General features: G+C 45.3%; 1 protein-coding gene across 1 annotated transcript in view; it reads right to left on the bottom strand.

The window, feature by feature from the left end:
* LOC128136085 (polycomb group RING finger protein 3-like) overlaps window positions 1-17239 on the bottom strand; it is a 94661-nt gene extending 77422 nt beyond the window's left edge. The window contains exon 1 of the mRNA XM_052775191.1: window positions 17196-17239. The gene's annotated coding sequence lies outside the window, so the exon portion shown is untranslated. The remainder of the gene's footprint in view (window positions 1-17195) is intronic.
* Window positions 17240-22063: the final 4824 nt, after the last annotated feature.

Below are 22063 nucleotides of genomic sequence, written 5' to 3'. Positions count from 1 at the left end.
TACTCAAGTTTTAATGCAATCACAGGAATTGGCATTTAAAGCTCTCCAAAGCATACCCGAGCAAGGAAAGGTTTCTCCTTCCTATGTTAATATTCGGCAGGGAGAATCTGAACCATTTGCTCAGTTTATAGACAGACTGCATACCGCATTGGAATCTCACGCAGATCTTGATAGTAACATGAAGGTTAAGTTGCTTGATCAGTTGGCATTTGAAAATGCAAATGCGAAAACAAAGCAAGTATTGTGCACGTTACCTCGAGGTGTTACTGTTAGTGAGATGTTAGAAGCTTGCGACCGTTTGGGTGAACAAGGGAAAGCTGCTCTTTTTGCTTCTGCATTTGCCACAGCAGTGCGACCTCTGCTACAAACAAAATGCGGGGAAAGGTCAGGAGGCGCAATGTAAAGTTTATGGTAAGGTCTCTGGTGAAACACAATGCGATCGATGTGGGAAAAGAGGCCACATGACTAAAGAATGTAAATCAAAGTACCATGTCAGCGGCAGGGTTTTGGGAAACTCCCAACTGAGTGCGAGATCCCCGCGCGCTACAACACAAATACAGGGTGTCTGGACAGCATCCCCTCCACCACAGCAGGAAGTGCCGGAGTGGACGTGGCAACAGCAGTAGAAGTAACTTTGTTGGACACAAAGGTGCATTGCATTCCATCAAACATGAAAGGACCTCTTGGTCATGGATTATGTGTGATATTGTTGGGGCGATCTTCAACATCTCGACAGGGGATTTTTGTCTTACCAGGAGTAATTGATGCTGATTACACTGGTGTGATCATGATCATGGTTGTTGTGGTTTAACCCCAGCCAGCAACTAATCACCACGCAGCCGCTCACTCACTCCCCCTCACCCAGTGGGATGGGGGAGAAAATCGGGAAAAGAAGCAAAACCCGTGGGTTGAGATAAGAACGGTTTAATAGAACAGAAAAGAAGAAACTAATAATGATAATGATAACACCAATAAAATGACAACAGCAATAATGAAAGGATTGGAATGTACAAATGATGCGCAGTGCAATTGCTCACCACCCGCCGACCGACACCCAGCCAGACCCCGAGCGGCGAATCCCTGCCCCCCCACTTCCCTGTTCCTATACTGGATGGGACGTCACATGGTATGGAATACACCGTTGGCCAGTTTGGGTCAGGTGCCCTGGCTGTGTCCTGTGCCAACTTCTTGTGCCCCTCCAGCTTTCTCGCTGGCTGGGCATGAGAAGCTGAAAAATCCTTGACATTAGTCTAAACACTACTGAGCAACAACTGAAAACATCAGTGTTATCAACATTCTTCGCTCTGAACTCAAAACATAGCACTGTACCAGCTACTAGGAAGACAGTTAACTCTATCCCAGCTGAAACCAGGACAGTATCCACCCCTTATTCTATACCATTGACGTCATGCACAGTTCCCATACCTTTAGTTACATCCTGATCAATCATCACCTTTCCATTCCTTTAAGACATATGAGCAATGATATATATATATGTATACACACACAGAGATATCATTCCTTTAGTTCATGGGTCATGTTCATAAAATGTTCATTGAGTTCATTTAGTTTCCGACTCTGGGCTCCATCTGTCATACCAGTCTTTCTGGGCAGGAGGGATGGTGCAAAGTCCTCTCAGTCGGCAGAGCAGAATGGGGCTTCAGTGCAGTGTGACAAGCAGGTGACATTTGGCGCAGCAGGAGGATGGTGTGCACCGTTGGATTGTTGCATGCTGGAGTCAATTCTGGTTCCATCACTACTGCGCTTTGCTCAGTTTTATCACAGTTCTTTTCTTGCTTGATCTAAGTGATTCTTACTATAGTACTATGGATATAGCACATAATTATAGTAAGGATAACATACAGTAGCAGGGTTATATAGCAACTAATATACAGTTTAATTCTGGCTGTTCTCACCTAAAATTAAATCCCCTTGAGGCACACATCGGACTTCCCCATCTTTTCGCATCACCCACCAAGTGCACCCAGGCCCTTGAGCAAAAGCAATCCCACGAATGGGTTTACCTTTGCCTGAGGCAGGAGTAACCCAGACTGTCTTCCCTAACATATTTTTTATGTGCACTACAGGGACTTTATCCCCTTCTACAGTATGTAAAAATTCTGAGTGGGCAGGGCCACCCCGATTGGCAGATCCTCTGGTGTTGACTAACCAGGTGGCTTTTGCTAAATGTGTATCCCAATGTTTGAAGGTTCCACCCCCCATTGCTCTCAATGCAGTCTTTAACAGTCCATTGTATCGCTCAATTTTCCCAGAGGCTGGTGCATGATAGGGGATATGATACACGCACTCAATGCCATGCTCTTTGGCCCAGGTGTCTATGAGGTTGTTTCAGAAATGAGTCCCGTTGTCTGACTCAATTCGTTCTGGGGTGCCATGTCGCCAAAAGACTTGCTTTTCTAGGCCCAGGATAGTGTTCCGGGCGGTGGCATGGGGCACAGAATATGTTTCCAGCCACCCAGTGGTTGCTTCCACCATCGTGAGCACATAGCGCTTGCCTTGGCGAGTTTGTGGGAGTGTGATATAGTCAATCTGCCAGGCTTCTCCATATTTATATTTCAGCCATCGCCCTCCATACCAAAGGGGCTTTAACCGCTTGGCTTGCTTAATTGCAGCACATGTTTCACATTCATGGATAACCTGTGCAATAGTGTCCATGGTCAAGTCCACCCCTCGGTCACGAGCCCATCTATATGTTGCATCTCTTCCCTGATGGCCTGAAGCATCATGGGCCCACTGAGCCATAAAAAGCTCACCCTTATGTTGCCAGTCCAGGTCCACCTGAGACACTTCAATCTTGGCAGCCTGATCCACCTGTTGGTTGTTTTGATGTTCTTCAGTGGCCTGACTCTTGGGTATGTGAGCATCTACATGACGTACTTTTACAACCAGATTCTCTAGCCGGGATGCAATATCTTGCCACAGTGCGGCAGCCCAGATGGGTTTACCTCTGCGCTGCCAGTTGCTCTGCTTCCATTGCTGTAGCCACCCCCACAGGGCATTTGCCACCATCCATGAGTCAGTATAGAGATAGAGCACTGGCCACTTTTCTCTTTCAGCAATGTCTAACACTAGCTGGATGGCTTTCACCTCTGCAAACTGACTCGATTCACCTTCTCCTTCAGCAGTTTCTGCAACTTGTCGTGTAGGACTCCATACGGCAGCTTTCCACCTCTGATGCTTTCCCACGATGCGACAGGATCCGTCAGTGAACAGGGCATATTGCCTCTCATTTTCTGGCAGTTTATTATACAGCGGGGCCTATTCAGCACGTGCCACCTCCTCCTCTGGCGACATTCCAAAATCTTTGCCTTCTGGCCAGTCCGTGATCACTTCCAAAATTCCTGGGCAACTGGGGTTTCCTATGCAAGCCCGTTGTGTGATCAGTGCAATCCACTTACTCCACGTGGCATCAGTTGCGTGATGTGTAGAGGAGACCCTCCCTTTGAACATCCAGCCCAGCACTGGCAGTCGGGGTGCTAAGAGGAGCTGTGTTTCAGTACCAACAACTTCTGAGGCAGCTTGAACTCCTTCATATGCTGCCAATATCTCTTTTTCAGTTGGAGTATAGCAAGCTTCGGATCCCCGATATCCTCGACTCCAAAACCCCAGGGGTCGGCCTCGGGTCTCCCCAGGTGCTTTCTGCCAGAGGCTCCAGGTAGGGCCATTCTCCCCAGCTGCAGTGTAGAGCACATTTTTAACATCTTGTCCTGTCCGGACTGGCCCAAGGGCTACTGCGTGAACAATCTCCTGTTTAATTTGTTCAAAGGCTTGTTGTTGCTCAGGGCCCCATTGAAAATCATTCTTCTTTCGGGTCACTTGATAGAGAGGGCTTACAATCAGACTGTAATTTGGAATATGCATTCTCCAAAACCCCACGACACCTAAGAAGGCCTGTGTTTCCTTTTTATTAGTTGGTGGAGACATAGCTGCTATTTTGTTAATCACATCCATTGGGATCTGACGACGCCCGTCTTGCCATTTTATTCCTAAAAACTGGATCTCCTGTGCAGGTCCCTTGACCTTACTTTCTTTTATGGCAAAACCGGCTTTCAGAAGGATTAGGATTATTTTCTTCCCTTTCTCAAAGACTTCTTCTGCTGTGTTGCCCCATACGATGATGTCGTCAATGTATTGCAGGTGTTCCAGAGCTTCACCTTTTTCCAGTGCAGTCTGGATTAGTCCATGGCAAATGGTGGGGCTGTGTTTCCACCCCTGGGGCAATTGATTCCAAGTGTACTGGACACCCCTCCAAGTAAAGGCAAATTGTGGACGACACTCTGCTGCCAGAGGGATTGAGAAAAATGCATTAGCAATGTCAATTGTAGCATACCACTTGGCTGCCTTTGACTCTAGTTCGTATTGAAGTTCTAGCATATCTGGAACGGCAGCACTCAGCGGTGGCGTAACTTCATTCAGGCCGCGATAGTCAACTGTTAGTCTCCACTCCCCATTAGACTTTCGCATGGGCCATATGGGACTATTAAAAGGTGAGCGAGTTTTGCTGATCACTCCTTGGCTCTCCAGTTGGCGAATCAACTTGTGGATGGGAATCAGAGAGTCTCGGTTGGTGCGATATTGCCGCCGGTGCACCGTCGTGGTAGCAATTGGTACTTGTTGTTCTTCAACCCTCAGCAACCCCACAATCGAAGGGTCTTGAGAGAGACCAGGCAGGGTAGACAGCTGTTCCGTGCCCTCCGTCTCCAAGGCAGCTATACCAAAAGCCCATCGATACCCCTTTGGGTCCTTAAAATACCCTCTCCTGAGATAGTCTATGCCAAGGATGCACGGGGCCTCTGGACCAGTCACAATGGGGTGCTTCTGCCATTCATTCCCAGTTAGGCTTACTTCAGCTTCCAATACAGTTAACTCTTGGGATCCCCCTGTCACACCAGAAATAGAAATGGGTTCTGCCCCTTCATAACTTGATGGCATTAAAGTACACTGTGCGCCGGTGTCTACTAGAGCCTTATACTCCTGTGGGTCTAACGTGCCAGGCCATCGAATCCACACAGTCCAATAGACCCGGTTATCCCTTTCCTCCACCTGGCTGGAGGCAGGGCCCCTCTAATTCTGGTCAGAGTATCCAGTATTCACTTCTCGTAAAATTGGCTCAGAAGTCCCTTCAAGAGGATCAGAAATAAGATCAGCCCTTCTACTCTGTTTGGAAACCGGAGCGGCATTTTTCCTGGTAGAATCCCCTTTTGTGGTGTTTTTTCCTCGCAGCTCACGTACCCGTGCATTTAGGACCGAGGTAGGTTTTCCATCCCATTTCCTCATGTCCTCTCCATGATCACATAAGTAAAACCACAGGGCACCTCGCGGTGTGTACCTTCTATATTCTCTCTCTTGGGCAGAGGAGCGCTCACTCCTAATAGCTGAGACATTGGTCCTTACAGGTGGGCAACAGGACATCTCCTCTTTGAATTGCTGGAAATCCTCGGACAGCTTCTCCACAGCCGAAATGCAGGCTTGTAGGGAGGAGGAGAGATTTTCTTCGTATTGACGGAGTTGGCGAGCCACTTCATCCACTGTCGGTGCCTCTTCGTCTTTCCAGGTCATTATTGCCAGTGAGTTGGCATAGGACGATGGTGCGCTCCGTACAAACTTCCGCCACATGGGTCGTGTGCATTGGACTTCGTCTGGATCTTTGGGTAATTGTGGGTTGTCCGGATCATGATGAATTGTCTCTAGCACAGCTAATTCCCTCAGATATTGGATACCTTTTTCCATGGTTGTCCACTTGCTTGATTGACATATAACAACTTCCTTAAAGGGGTACCTTTCCTTCACACTTGACAGGAGTCGCCTCCAGAGGCTGATGGCTTGTGTCCCTCTTCCAATTGCCTTGTCAATGCCACCTTCCCTGGCAAGCGATCCCAGCTGCTTGGCTTCCCTACCTTCTAATTCCAAGCTATTAGCCCCATTGTCCCAGCATCGGAGGAGCCAGGTGATAATATGCTCACCTATACGGCGGCCAAAATCTTTTCGCATATCCCGCAGCTCACTCAAGGATAGGGACCGGGTGATTACCTCTGGTTCTGCCTCTTCCTCCTGTTCCCGTGATGACCCTGGTTCGCCTTCATCCTTCGCTAAGCGAACTGATTTTTTTGTATATTTCTTTTTCTGTATGGGGGCAACTGATACTGGTGCAGGTTGGTCCGCTGGTTCAGTTGCAGTACCGCTCGCCGGGTCTTGGATAACCGCAGTGTCTGTTGCCAAGGTTTGGGTAGCTGCTGTGCTCGTTGCTGGGGCTGGAGGGACCTCAGTGCCCGTTGCCGAGGTTTGGGTAGCTGCCGTGCTCATTGCCGAGGCTGGAGGGGCTGCAGTGCCTGTCGCTGAGGTTTGGGTAGCCGCAGTGCTCGTCACCGGGACTGGAGGGGTCGCAGTGCCCGTTGCCGAGGTTTGAGTGACCGCAGTGCTCATCGTTTTGTTGTTAGGTCCAGAGACCTTCTCTTCCCCTTGAGGGTACTGAGTGGTGTCGAACAGGGCTCGATAGGCATGGGCCAGGCCCCAGCACGTTGCAGTAATTTGTATCTCTCTGGAGCTGCCGGGGTGACAGCATACCTTTTCCAAATATTTTACTAGTTCTTCTGGATTCTGCACTTGTTCAGGGGTGAATTTCCAAAACACTGGAGGTGCCCACTTTTCTAGGTACTTGCCCATACTACCCCACACACCCTGCCACTCATAATTATCCAGCCTTGGGGCAGATCTCTGGGTGATTTTCTTAAATAGTTGTTTAACCTTAAACGAGAGCTGAACCACATTCAGAAGCATGCTAATTCCTAGCAGTAGGGCTAGGACCGTGCTGGTCCCAACATCCCAAGAGTATTCAAATTTTTCAAAATTCTCAAACACCATTGTAACTGGACTGAAGGAGAAAGGAGAGGGGAAGAAAGGTATCCCACCCATAGACTGGTTTTCCAAGGAGGAAAGGTAAATGGTATAATTATTAATAGTTTCCCACAGATGGCTTCCACAGTATAAAGGTGACAATGCTGGGTGCAAGTACCGGATTAATCCCACAGCCGACGACTTTATCATACCATAAACCAGTGTTATACAATACATCAAAGCGAAAACCTTAATCCACCTCCCACAGATGATAAGCAGCAGAAGAGGGACTACATACAGCAAGCGAGGTGATACATAACAGAACTTTAAAAACGAGAGCAACAACTCTAAGAACACATAAATCAACATAATGACCAGCGACTATTAGACCGATATAATGAATGCTTATAACAAATTTGTTTTAACAAGCTCTGGTCAGGTTTGTCGTTATCTCAACCCTTCGTGCCCCACGTTGGGCACCAAAAAGGACTGTCGTGGTTTAACCCCAGCCAGCAACTAAACACCACGCAGCCGCTCACTCACTCCCCCTCACCCAGTGGGATGGGGGAGAAAATCGGGAAAAGAAGCAGAACCCGTGGGTTGAGATAAGAACGGTTTAATAGAACAGAAAAGAAGAAACTAATAATGATAATGATAACACCAATAAAATGACAACAGCAATAATGAAAGGATTGGAATGTACAAATGATGCGCAGTGCAATTGCTCACCACCCGCCGACCGACACCCAGCCAGACCCCGAGCGGCGAATCCCTGCCCCCCCACTTCCCCGTTCCTATACTGGATGGGACGTCACATGGTATGGAATACACCGTTGGCCAGTTTGGGTCAGGTGCCCTGGCTGTGTCCTGTGCCAACTTCTTGTGCCCCTCCAGCTTTCTCACTGGCTGGGCATGAGAAGCTGAAAAATCCTTGACATTAGTCTAAACACTACTGAGCAACAACTGAAAACATCAGTGTTATCAACATTCTTCGCTCTGAACTCAAAACATAGCACTGTACCAGCTACTAGGAAGACAGTTAACTCTATCCCAGCTGAAACCAGGACAATGGTCCAAACAATAACGCCACCCGTGAATATTGCGAAAGGTGCACGCATAGCGCAGTTAGTTCCGTTTGAATCCCGAGTACCAAAATCTGGCAAACTTTTGCGAGGAGATGCAAGATTTGGATCCTCTGGTTCACCTGCAGTGCTATTGGCCTTAAATATTCAAAAGTCAAAACCAGAGGAGACAGTGAGAATTATGGGACCAAAAAACAAAACCATTGTTTTAAAAATGATCATTGATACGCGAGCAGATGTTACCGTAATTCCCAGAAGTAAATGGCCTAATGAATGGCAGCTAATACACACCACTGAAGAGATTTATGGAATTGGTGGGATGCAATCCACTAGTGCGAGCAAAGAGCATTTAAATTTCTGTTTTTCTGACGGCTCTGAGGTGAAAACACGACCATACGTTTTGAACGTTCCCATCGCATTGATTGGGCGAGACATCTTGAGTCAACTGGGTGAGAGGCTGACAACTCAGGGTTTTTAATCGCGGCCATTGAAGGACTGCCAATCCTAAAACTGAGATGGAAAACTGAAACACCGGTATGGGTTGATCAATGGCCGCTCAATGCAGGAAAGCTGTCCAAGATTCAAGAGTTAGTACAAGAGCAGCTAGAGGCAGGACATATAGTTCCCTCTACTAGCCCATGGAATAGCCCAATTTTTACCATCCCAAAGAAAAATGGGAAATGGCGTTTGTTGCACGATCTGCATGCGATCAGTGCAGTAGTGCATGATATGGGAGCCTTACAACCTGGATTGCCCTCCCCGGTAATGATTCCAGTACATTGGAACATTTTGATTATTGATCTGAAAGATTGTTTTTTTTTTACTATACCGTTACATCCTGAAGATCAAGAGAAGATTGCTTTTACAGTACCATCAATAAATAAGGCAGAGCCTGCACGACGGTATCAATGGACAGTTTTACCACAGGGAATGAAAAACTCTCCTACCATGTGTCAACATTTTGTTGCTTGGGCTTTGAAACCAATCAGAGAAAGATTTGCTCAATTTCTGATCTATCACTATATGAATGATATATTGAAGGCAGGGAAAAAATCACGGAAAGCAGCTTGTGTGTGGCAGGAGGATGGGAAATGGCAGACGCACGTGCTGCAAGGAGACGGGCAAGATAGCCTGCAGACCTTAGAGCTCAAGGCGGTCTGTTGGACCGTCTTAAAATGGATTGATGAACCTTTGAATGTGGTGTCTGATTCGTTGTATGTCATCGGAGTAGTGCGCCGCATAGAGGACGCCCTACTGAAGCGTACTGCCAACCCTCGGCTAGGAAGTTTGTTTCAAGAATTGCTGCGCGGCATTAACACAAGGCAACATCAGTATTGTGTCATCCACATTAGAAGTCATATGTGGGACGTTGGCCTAGGGGAAGGAAACGCCAGAGCAGATGCTGCAGTCAGTTGGATCACACACGTGCCTCCCTTGAATCAGTTTGAACAGGCATGGAATAGTCATGCAAACTTTCATCAGAATGCCCGTGCGTTGCGAAAACAATTTAGACTTACACATGTGGAGGCCCAAGGAATTGTTCGAGCATGCCCCCAGTGCAGCCGTCATGGCCCAGGCCTCGGTTTGGGAGTCAATCCAAAAGGCTTGTGAGCCCTTGAACTGTGGCAGATGGACGTTACCCATGTAACAGAATTTGGGCGTCTGAAATATGTGCATGTTACAGTTGATACATTTTCAAAATTCATTTGGGCCACTGCTTTACCTGGAGAGCGAGCTCTTCATGTAAAGAAGCATCTCACAGCTTGTTTTGCTGTTATGGGGGTCCCAGAACATATTAAGACAGACAATGGCCCAGCTTACACAAGTCAGAGCGTTTCTCGATTTTTGGCTACTTGGGGGGTAAAACACAGCACTGGACTCCCGCATTCTCCAACTGGTCAAGCTATTATTGAAAGAACACACAGAGTACTAAAGGACTATCTTGCCAAGCAAAAGGCTACAGAGGAATTAGACCCTGTACAGCGACTACACAAGGCTCTTTTTACTTTGAATTATCTGTGCTTAACGGAAGGCAGGGAGGAGCTGCCTGTGGTCATACATCATACAACAGGTGAAGGACCATTGTGGGTACCAGCGCGATTTACCCGAGCTGCACGACAACCGAGAGAAGCCGACAAGAACGAAGAAGACATCTGTGCCTCAGCAAGTTAGCGGCCCTGCTGGCCTTTTAGACAGTGTGTGTGAAGTTTGAGAGAAATATACCTTGTAATATTAAGATGAGCACTAATCAAAAGATTGGCAATCGTTTGAGCCCAAAAGGGTACCATTTGTGTATAACAAGTCTGTTCCTACAGTGGGTGACGAGCGTCATAGCCATACATCGCATTAACCCTCAGGTAAACATGTGGGTCACATGGGCAAATGAGACGGGACAGCACTCTTTTTGTTTGGCAATGGCATCAGCTGCAGATCCATTTCGCACTTGTTTAATTGGAATACCCCAATTTAATGCAGAGGATTTTAAGAGTCATAACACTGGAAACTGTAGCAAAAGTAAGTCAGTAGCACAGTGTGCTGCGCAATTAATTAATATGGCAAACGTCTCGTTGCCCTGGGACCCGCAAGAGCTAGATCTGCTGGGATCAATGCCCATTGACAACTCTACCAAAAACGTAACACAAACTTGTTTTGTATTTGGAAGTTTGTTATTTGCTGGCACAAACATGTATAAACCTCAGAGTTGGTCTCAGTGGACCAATGTAACAAGCCGCTCTACGATATATGGCTATATGAATGCAGGAGATTTTTGTGGTACCAGCCGCACCGAAAGTCAAAAACAAGGCCTTGGCGCCTTAGGAGCAGAGACAAGAGACAGTAAGCAATCTATATGGGTAAACAATACTGCTAAAGCCTTACCCCCTGGAGTGTTTTTAATTTGTGGCGACCGAGCTTGGCAAGGCCTGCCAAAAAATGTAATAGGAGGACCGTGCTATTTAGGTAAGCTCACCTTATTTGCACCTACCATTAGGACTTGGAGGAACCTTACAAGAAACCACCCTCGGAGCAAGCGAGCAATAACGCAGTTGACTCCCGAGTGCAATGATAATGTGGAACTTTTGGGAACACCTGCAAGGGTAGTGTTGTCTCTCCTCCTCCCGGGTGGTGCAGCAGGGAACGCTTTGAACAATTTAAATAAGCTTGCTTGTTGGACGCAAAAGCAGTTTAACACAACTGCTGATGTAATCACGCAATTATTAGCTGATCAGAGTAGCTTGCGCCATGCTGTTTTACAAAATAGAGCTGCCATTGATTTTTTGTTATTAGCCCAAGGACATGGCTGTGAAGATTTTGAAGGAATGTGTTGTATGAACTTGACTGATCATTCTGAATCCATTCACAAGGCACTGTCGCTGATGAAGCAACGCATGTCTCATATTACAGTGTCAACATCTCCATTTGACGAGTGGCTAGCCAGCTTGGGCCTTGGTGGATGGCTGGGAAACTTATTTAAGGAAGGAGTTCGTTTGATTGTTTATGGATTGATATTTGTTTTAGCAGCATGTATATGTGTGTCATGCATAAAAAAGGGTTTAGAAAAGATAGTAAGTCAGGCCTGGCTTGTCCAAAAAACAAAAAGGGGGAATTGTGGGAGATTTCATGGAAAATGGGGGACATTTCTTTGAGCCTGATTATTTGGAGTTAGCATAAGTAGGCCGCAGTTAGCATGAGTGGGCCAGAGTACGTGACAGCTGCAGTATGAACGGACTTTGAACCACCAGAAAAACAATGGACATGAGGAACTTGGACAGTGGAGCAATTAATAAACAAGATAACAGAACTGCAGAGGCAAGAAGGAGCTGCAAGAGCTTTAACGCAATTAAGAAAGCTGTCATTTCGGCTTAGAGCATTTAGCTGCGGGATGGGGATTTAGGAGTTGGTTTGTATCTTTGTTAAAAATCGGGGTTTCTTTTATTCTTGTGTATTTTATTAGGTATAATGTTGCTTTTACTGTGTTTAATTAATTGTGTTCATAGATCTTGTAGGTTACCTTGATCAACGTGAAGGGTCAAGATTCTTTGTGCATTGCAACCGCATCACAAAGCCCATGAACCAGTAGACAGGGTGGCTATGACTCGTGCAGCGCGCCTGGCCAGCAAGCGTATGCGTCATAGGCTCCCCATGTTGCAACCGAGGCGGATTTTGGCACCCGCTGGCCACGTGTGCTGAAATCCGTTCCTCTGCAAATGTATAAATACCGGGATTTTCCGAAGAGCATCAGGCTGGTGTATGGCAAGGCCATCGTTGCCTACGTGGGGATGCCCACATAAAGCTGGCACCTACTGATTGCTGGGCTGAGTTTGCGGCGCAAGACGGCACAACAATGTATGGATGGTCCATCTTCCTCACAGTCCTCAGTTGGATGTAGTCACGGATACTGCCGCAAGCCAAAGAAAACATCTGGATGACCCTGGCTGACGTGACCGGACAAGATTGCTTATGCCTCCGTACAGCAGCACCAAGCAATCCCTTTTTCACAGGTTTAATAGGGGGTTCCACTGGCATCAACGAAGTTTAAGAACTTATTGATGGAAACAATTGATGAAAAAACAAAAAAGGGGGAATTGTTGCGGACACATATGTAGCTAACGGTCGCAAAAGTATTCCAGATGCCTTTAGAAGGCCTTGAACAGAATAAACAAGAAGACAAAAAAAGAAAGATGCCAATTAGAAGAACACAGGTGCACATTCCAAGATAAAGGGAACTTGGCACGAAGAACCTCAATTCGGCAGTTTATCTTAACCAATTAGGCTGAGACAAGTTTCGCATGTTTTAGTTAGTATAACCAATTGTGTCCTATGTTTATGCGCGTGGACAGAGATAGTATAACCAATTATATTTTAGCTTTTGGCGCGTGGACAGCTGATGTTTAGCTTGACAAGGTATATAAGCACGCTATTTGGGCAATAAAGGGAGAACAACTTTAACCGTATCGGTGTCCGGTTGTTACTCGGCTCACGTCTCCAGATGGTTCCCTGCTACAACGGTGGAGCAGATATCCACCTGCAGCCCATGGAGGACCCCACGTGAGAGCAGGTGGGTGCCAAAAGGAGGCTGTGACCCCATGGGAAGCCCGCACTGGAGCAGGTTCCTGGCAGGACCTGCGGATCTGTGGAGTGAGGAGCCCACGGAGCAGGTTTTCTGGCAGGACTTGTGACCCCGTGGGGGACCCACGCTGGAGCAGTGTGCTCCTGAACAACTGCACCCTGTGGAAGGGACCCATGCTGGAGCAGTTTGTGAAGAACTGTAGCCCGTGGGAAGGACCCACATTGGAGAAATTTGTGGAGGACTGTCTCCCTTGGGAGGGACCCCACGCTGGAGCAGGGGAAGAATGTGATGAGTCCTGCCCCCGAGGAGGATGAAGCAGCAGAGATAACGTGTGATGAACTGACCGTAAACCCCATTCCCCATCCCCCTGCGCCACTGGAGGGGGTAGGTAGAGAATCCGGGAGTGAAGCTGTGCCTGGGAAGAAGGGAGAGGTGGAGGGAAGTTGTTTTGAGATTTGGTTTTATTTCTCATTACCCTACTCTAGTTGATTGGTAATAAATTGAGTTAATTTTCCCCAAGTTGAGTCTGTTTTGCCCGTGACGGTAATTGGTGAGTGATCTCTCCTGTCCTTGTCTCGACCCACGAGCCCTTTGTTATACTTTCTCTCCCCTGTCCAGCTGAGGAGGGGGAGTGATAGAATGGCTTTGGTGGGTACCTGGCATCCAGCCAGGGTCAACCCACCACAGTAGTCAAACACTGGCACAAGTTGCCCAGAGAGTTTATGGAGTCTCCATCCTTGGAGATATTCAAAACCAAACTGGACACAGTCCTGGGCAACCTTCTCTAGTTGACCCTGCTTGAGGACTAGATGATTTCATGAGGTCCCATCCAACCTAAATGATATTGTGAAAAGCATGTTTACCAGCAGCTAAATTTTTCTGGACAATTCCACTTGAAGTAACATTCTTTTGCTCAGACTACTGACATTTTCTGCACAGGTAATTAACCTGATATGTGGCAGATAAGGACCAGCACTATATAGCAAGCTAATACAAGGTCCAAAAAAAGCTTAGATTAGGAAGACTGAGATTAGCCATCTTGCTTTAACTAACCCTATTCTCTAGGCAAATCCAAGCTTTCCTCTTAATTCCTTCTACAATATTATCTTTCCAAAAAAGGTATGAGATAGAAGGTAATACACCCCCCACCCCCATTTTGGAATGCAGGCAACAGGCTCTGTAAAAATCCCATCTTCCTACCTCTTAATCAGCAAGCACCTTGTCCAAAAGGAAGCCAAAAGTGAATTTGAAAACTTTTTCCAGAGCAAGTAATCCAATCTAATTTTGAATTTAAAAAGGAAAAAGAAATACCTCTGAATAGTAAATACATATTTCCAGTATACATAAGTTGTAAGGTGGCTTGTAACATTCAAACACAACTTATTATGCCTTCCAATAGTTCAAACAATAACTGTAACTGAGGGAAGTCCTATGGCCATTGTTAAACAAGAGATGGATTTGGAACAAATTATCCCATCCCTCCTGACTCTATAATCCATTAACCTAGTGCCCAGATTCTTACCTGCATTCAAGTTTAAATGCATTTTGTTCCAAATAAATAGGAAGTGCCCATGTAAAGCTCAGTCTATTTAAAATTGCAAAACAGATGAAATCACAGTGTTCACCCCTATTAAGCAGGGAATCAAATAATACCTCATGCATTGGTCTATTCAAGTGATATGACAGACAAATTTCTTATCCTTTGGACTGTTTTCAAGCTGCACTGAGTACTTGAGGAAAACAATATCTGGCCATAATTACATAGAAATCAACTCTACTTAATTAAGATAGCATGATCACAGCATTTAAACCTTGTTGCTTTTACAACTAGCAGAAAAAGATTAGCGGTGAAAGTAGCTGTAGCTTTAAGTTACAAGAAGAGAGTATAAGTTTACCTTTGCAAAGCATCACCTAGACTAAAGTCTTCTTGCATCAAATTCTTACTCTTAATTTAAAAAACCCCCCACATCTCCAAATTCAGCCTTCTGGATTAGAGACTGATTTATAAACTCACTAGAGTACACTGGAGTTAATATGGGAAATACACACCTATATATTAACTAAAGATGTTTTTAGCTTGGCTTCCTTGAGTAACAATGCTTATGTGAATAGTCAGTGCATAGAAGATGCATGCCCAAGAACTTCTGAATCTTTCATATGATTGCAGTCGAGTTCACAGGCAGAAATCTCATAGATATTTATGTTCTTAAATAAAAGCAAACAGCCAAGGAGGAGGGACCAGGACTTGAACATTTGCAATTTTACCCTCAGCTTTTGAATGTCTATTTTCCACAGTTGAACACAGCAAACCTTCAGCTGCCACCAAACCTCTATCCAAAATATTGTTTTGTAGTGATTGGTGGAGAGTTACAGAAAAATCTTAGCATAACTTGTTGTTATGGGTTTGTGTGGCGGGTTTTTTTTTTGGTAGCGGGGGAGGGGGCCGCAGGGGTGGCTCCTGTGAGAAGCTGCTAGAAGCTCCCCCAGCTCCAAGTCGGACCCGCCTCTGGCCCAGGCTGACCCAATCAGTGACGGTGGTAGTGCCTCTGGGATAACATATTTAAGAAGGGGAACCTGCAGTGAGTAGGGGGATTGGAATGTGAGAGGAACACCTATGCAGATACCAAGGTCAGTGAAGAAGGAGGGGGAGGAGGGGTGCCTGAGGAAGTTGATGCCCCTGCAGCCCGTGGTGAGACGGGAGGTTGTCCCCCTGCAGCCCATGGAGGTGAACAGTGGAGCGGAGGCTCCCAAAGATGGCCATGACTCCATGGGAAAGCCAGCGCTGGAGCAGTTTGTGACTGAAGATCAGCCTGCAGAAAGGACCCACACCATGGAAGTTCGGGAAGAACTGAAGCCCATGGAAAGGACCCACGCCAGGGAAGTTCGTGAGGAACTGCAGCCCGCAGAAAGGACCCACGCCAGGGAAGTTCGTGAAGGACTGCAGCCCGCAGAAAGGACTCATGTTGGAGAAGTTTGTGAAGGACTGTCTCCTGTGGGAGGGACCCCACGGTGGAGCAGGGGACGAGTGTGAGAAGTCCTCTCCCTGAGGAGGAAGGAGCAGCAGAGACAATATGTAAGAAAGTGTAAGAAAGCAGGAAACATGAAATGTGAGAAATCAGCCCTTTGCAGGTTAGATCACTCGTTAGGACTCTTGCAAACAGAGCTTAGAAGCCAGTGAAACAAGCAGTTCTGTGATGAGCTGAAGAGCTGTTTTTAACCCAAAAAAGAAGTACTTTTCACTAGGAAACATTCTTTAAACAGAACCAAAAAATCCACATTGTGACTACTTGAAGAAATAGGAGACCTTCTAAAGTTTCAGAGACCTGACTCAATCCTGAAGAGAAGGAAAAGTTTTATTTTGAAAAATTAGAAAAATGAGAGTACTAAAAAGATTGAATGAGACCTAGCTTTCTGTGAGAATGAGAAAAAGGCTATTTTTCTAAAATCTGTTCCAAATTGTAAGAAAGGGAAGAGATTCCCTACAATTTCTTGAATGAATCCTGAAATTGGTAAGGGAAGAACTAGCAAATTTAATTTCTAGGAGAGTGCTTTTGCTAGCAGCTGTAAAGCACTGAATTATTCAGCCACAACATATCAACACTGGAGAGAAGTAAAAGAGGCAGACCTCTGAATAGATGGAACATGAAAACCAAAACAAAAAACAATCAAATCCAAATATCCAGCCAATATGCCAAAATGACTGTTTGAACAGAGACTAGTATTTCTTCTTTTTGGTTCTAAATAATGTTATGTTATACCACACTGAGGCTAGGAACAGTATCGGTGCCTGATAGCCCAAGTATTCAACCAAGGGATGGAGTAGAGGAAACTACAAAAGTATTTGGAGTACACTCCCAATTTAAAGAAAATCCACAACAGGAGAGGGTGGAAGGGGGGTAGGCATGTGTCAGTCAAGTATCCTCATTCATGCTATACTTTCTCTACTAAGGTAATGTCTTGTTAAAATTATCAACCAGAAGGGTTAGCAGTATATTACAGACCTCTTCAGTAAAGTTATGCCACTAACAAAACAGGTTTGAAGAAGCAGCTTTCAGAGATTCCAGCAAAGAAAACTTATTAGAGTAGACTCACAGAAACAGAGGACAAGCAAAGAGACCCCTCCTCAAAGGAGTGGCTTTATCATTAGCATATATGCCAGTCAGGAATATTTTGGGCTACATGAGACATACCTCTTAAAACTGCATTTCTTTTCAGTCTGCCATCCAGAGACCTGAAAAGACAGAAAAATAATCTGAACGTTAGCATCCAAAACTCCTTAAAATCCAGCCACCACATAGAAATCTTAACCTACTAAGCTCACCTAACACTACCTACATGTATTAATTCAAAACAACTCAAAGGAAAAAGAACCATTCATTTTTTATAAAGAAAAAAAAAGGAAAGCCTGCCAGAATTAGAAGAAAAAGGAACTTCAAGAAACACCCATATAACATCCTCTATGAAAGGACAAGCTTACCACAGAAAAGTAAAAACAGCCCCAAATTCAAGCAGTCCTGATACCATGTGGTGGCAAAAATACCAAAAAAATCAATTATTTGCTGTACTGGGTCTGGATGGGATGGAGTTAATTTTCTTCATAGCAGCCTGTATGGTGCTAACCACCAGCATAAAGGGGATTGCCCAGGACTTCAGTTGGCTGGCACCTGCAATCCCTCCAAAGCTGCCTCTGACAATCACAATACGCACAGTGTCATCCACAGACAGCTTGGAGCCCACCATGCGTAGCAGAGCTTATTCAGGAGGAAGAGAGCTATGGCAGCGCAGTGCTGTTTTGGATTTGTGACCAAAAAACAGTGTTGATAACACACCAATGTTTTAGCTATTGCTGAATAGTGCTTACACAGCGTCAAGGCCTTCTCCATTTCTCACTCTGCCCCACAACGCATAGGTTGGGATGTGCAAGAAATTGGGAGGGGACTGCCCTGGTTTCGTTAAACCATGACAGGGACACAACCAGAACAGCTGACCTGAACTGACCAAAGGGATATTCCATGCCATATAACATCATGCAGCAGCAATAAAATCAGAGGGGAGGGGGATTTTGGGTAAGTAGCCATTGCTCAGGGACTGTCTGAGCATCGGTCTACTTGTAGGAGGTGGTGAGTGACTGCCTTTGCATTGTCTTTTTTTTTTTTCATTTTTTCTTTCTTCTTCCTCTTTCCTTAGCTTATTATATTATCTTTATCTCAAAGCATGAGTTTTCTTGCTTTTGCTCTTCTGTTCTCTCCCCTGTCCTGCTGGTGGGGGGAAGTGAGCAAGTGGCTGTGTGGTGCTTAGCTGCTAGCTTGGGTCAACCCACCACATCTGCACAAATGAGAATGACAGAAGAAAATGACTGGTCTGATAAAAAGATTTGGGTTTGAAGAGCAAGCAGTATTATTCTCAAAATCTATTTTAAAGTATCTGCTCTCCATTTCACTGAATTTTCAAAAAATTTTCAGATGGAAATCTGTCATATCTCCAAAATCTTCATATATTTTCCAACATAAAAGGAAAAAATATTTTTCCATCACTTTCCAAACAGAGGATAATCACATGAACATTTTAGCTTGACAAAAGAAGGCAATTTTTTTAAAGTTAATTCACACAGGAAATATCCAGATGTTATAAAGACAATGAATACTGCTTCTTTATCTTCCTCCATCAAAATCAAAGGCATAGCCTGCAATTATTAATTTTGCTTTTATATTGCTTAAGGAAATGATAAACACTATGGTACAATGATACTTCATGACAGCAATAGGTGAAAACCAGAATGCAATGCAACTGAACAATCTCTCAGCACCTCCTTTGGGTACTTTTTTTTACCGCATTCAGAGAACAAAGAAATGTTAAACACTGCCACACTGAAAGCAAAGTAGAGTGGCATTAAATGCCTTTGTGTTGGTACCAACAACAAAAAAAATCACACAGAGAATAGAAAATCCCTTGGCTGTAGAGGAGAATGGACTTGAGGATGCATCTGCTGCAACAGAATTCATTCCTTAAGCAAAAAAATGTCCTAATTTATATTGCGGTTGAAGAAACTGAATTACAGGTTTACCACCAGAGCATTCTGAAAACACATCACAACACAAGTTTATGATCAATGAAGATGTTTTCTAAGACAAGCCCAGGGGTCTCTCTGTCCCAAGCCAATGGATGTGGCTGCTGCTTTCCTGTTTGCAGGTTCAACCAGTAACAAGGCTGAATGTGTATCCCAGAGATGCATGCGTGCACACATACTCTCACAGAGGACACTAACATGGCCAGCTACACAAACTGCCACAGATAGGGTGCTGCCTTTAACAATACCCACACATAACACTACCAGAACTCACATAAAACATAAGTACAGCTAGCCAAGTTTCCCTCCTCCTCTCTGGTTGATCAGGATTTAAGTTCACTAGTGAAAACACATGTACCCTCACTCTCTAGATTCACAAGCACACATACATTCAGAAACCCCTCAAATATCAGCACAGCCCCTCTGTCCATCTAATATCCATGCCCAGATCCTGAGCCCTCTTACCCACTATATGGGTCTCCTACTTGCCAGCTAGTCTAGTTTGATACTTGCTAGCAAACAGGTGCATGCACTCACACACTCATTTTACAGGCACCCCCACACTCTCAGATCCCTCCAATATCGGCACTGGCCCTTTGTCAGTCTGATACTCCTGCCGAGATCCTGGGCCTCCTCCTTAAGGGCTAGTCCAGCTTGAAGTTTGCTAGCAAATTACAGAGACACATGCACAACAGGTTAGGGTAAAATACAAACATTCCAACCCCCCCTAGTAGCTGGCACCTAGACACATGAGCCCTGTGACCTGCCATCCCCACCTCAGCTGCTGATGCTGTGACCCTCACTCACTTTACTCACCCTGGTCTCCCCAGTAGCTGGCACCCAGGACACAAATGGGCCCTATGACCCACAGTCCCGGTCCAGTGGCTGATACCAAGACCCTCACCCACTCCAGTTGCTGGCACTGAGACTCCCACTTGCTCTAGTTGCTGGCACCACAGGCCCAGGGGTGCATACACCCCCGGTCTGACTCCAATTGCTGGCCCCATATTCACTCATATCCATCCCCCCCAATAGCTGGCAGCCAGACACATGCTCCTTAGATCCATGGCCCCTCCAACTACTGATGTTGAGACCCTCACTCACTCCAGCCACCTAAAAGGAGAACAATAAGTTCAAACTTACTTGGAGCAAGGAAGTTTTGCTGGAATTAATAAAATGCCTCAAAATTAAAAGGATTTTTTTCTTCAAAATAAATTTTTAAAATATTCAAAGCTTTGACAAAATTCTTCCTGCTATGTTTAATAAAATAAACTAGCTAGAAACACCTTTATTGTTGAATAGAAAGAAATAGTTCAATATTTACATTTTCTTTAATAAGTGAAGTTATGATTAGCAGCATGCATAGCCTCTCTATGAGAGAGTTAATCTATTTGTGAAGGCATTAGATTTTTCATTATTACAGCCATTTCTCAAATAGTCATATCTGAGCAGTACTCTTAAATCATTTTTCCCATATGCGGGAAGCTATCAGCAGAGGGCGTCACAAACTAAATAGAGCAGGTAAACAGGTTAATGAATTAATTTTCATCAAGTGGAAAGAAATACCTACGATCCCATCTCAGTAAGAAAGGCCTGACAACAAAGGGCATAATAGAATAGCTGTTTTAATAAGATAGAATAAAAAGAGGAATATTGATAGCAAGTAACACTTATGTCCCTTCAGATGCTGGGAAACCTGCTTTCATGCAGCATTGGGCAGACCCCAGATGGATTTTTCCCACGGCATGCTGTGCGGATCCTGTCCATAGAGTGGTTCCTGCTCCTTCCCATGCCATGGTGCCTTTTATTTTGTGTAAAAAACAGAACTATATATATTCTTCTGACAATTTGGAATGTTATCTCTGTGATAACATCCACCAGCGCACAGCACAGGCCGGCACGGGGCATTCCAGCAGATTCCCTTGCAGCATCTACTCATGCTAACCTATGGGCTTTTCAAGCTTTAAGTACAAGGCCCAATAGAGCAAACATGGCCTGCTCAAGATCACTAACTCCTTGAATACAACGTCTTCTGCAAAGCTCCCAATACAGGCACTCAGTGCCTTTTTTTTTAATCAGTTTTCACAGGTAAGGTCTGCCCTCAGGCCTCCCAAGTCCCTTAGCCTAGTGGCAGAATCTGAGGGAGTGAAGCATTACCCACAGTAGGGGAAGAAAGAATTAGGGAACACTTAAATTGGACACACACACGCGCCCATAGAAACAGCTGGGATGTATTGAAGGGCACTGAGGGAGCTGTCCCACATTGTTTCGAGGTCACAGTCTACCATCTTTGAAAGGTCATGGTAATTGGATTGGTTCCTGATGACTGGAAAAAGGCAAAGGTCGCACCCATCTTCAAGAAGGACAACAAGGAGGATCCAGGGAACTACAGGTCAGTTAGCCTCACTTCAGTCCCTGAGAAGGTTATGTAGCAAATCCTCCTGGAAGCCATGTCCAGTTACATTAAGGACAATAACGTGATTGGGAACAGCCAGCAGGGATTTACCAAAGGCAAACTGTGCTTGACCAACCTGATAGCTTTCTACAATGACATGATGGGTTGTGTGGACAAGGGGAGAGCAGTGAATATTGCTTACCTTGACTTTAGCAAGGCTTTTGAAATGATCTCTCATAGTATCCTTGTACTGAAATTGGTGAGGTATGGACTGGGTAAGTGGACCAGAAAGCAGGAAGAAAATTGGTTGGACCACCAAGCTCAAAGGGTTGTGATCAGTGGTAGAAAGTCCAATTGACAGCCTGTATTGGGTTTGCATGGCAAGGTTTTGGTAGCAGGGGTGGCTTCTGTGAAAATGATAGTTCTTGTGAAAAGAATGGGTGAAAAAGAAGGTTGTCCCTCAATTATTAAAAGTATTAACTGTATCTCCTAATAAAATAAAGAGGGCCAGAGACTTGAAAAGCACTCTTGTCCTTCCAATGAGAAACCCTTGTACCTTCTAGGTTAGCTACTAATAGCATTTTCTGCATATATAT

Source organism: Harpia harpyja, chromosome W, assembly GCF_026419915.1.
Source record: "Harpia harpyja isolate bHarHar1 chromosome W, bHarHar1 primary haplotype, whole genome shotgun sequence".
Classification (NCBI taxonomy): Eukaryota; Metazoa; Chordata; class Aves; order Accipitriformes; family Accipitridae; genus Harpia; species Harpia harpyja.
The sequence above is the reverse complement of the archived record's forward strand: the minus strand, read 5'-3'. Positions and strand labels throughout refer to the sequence as shown.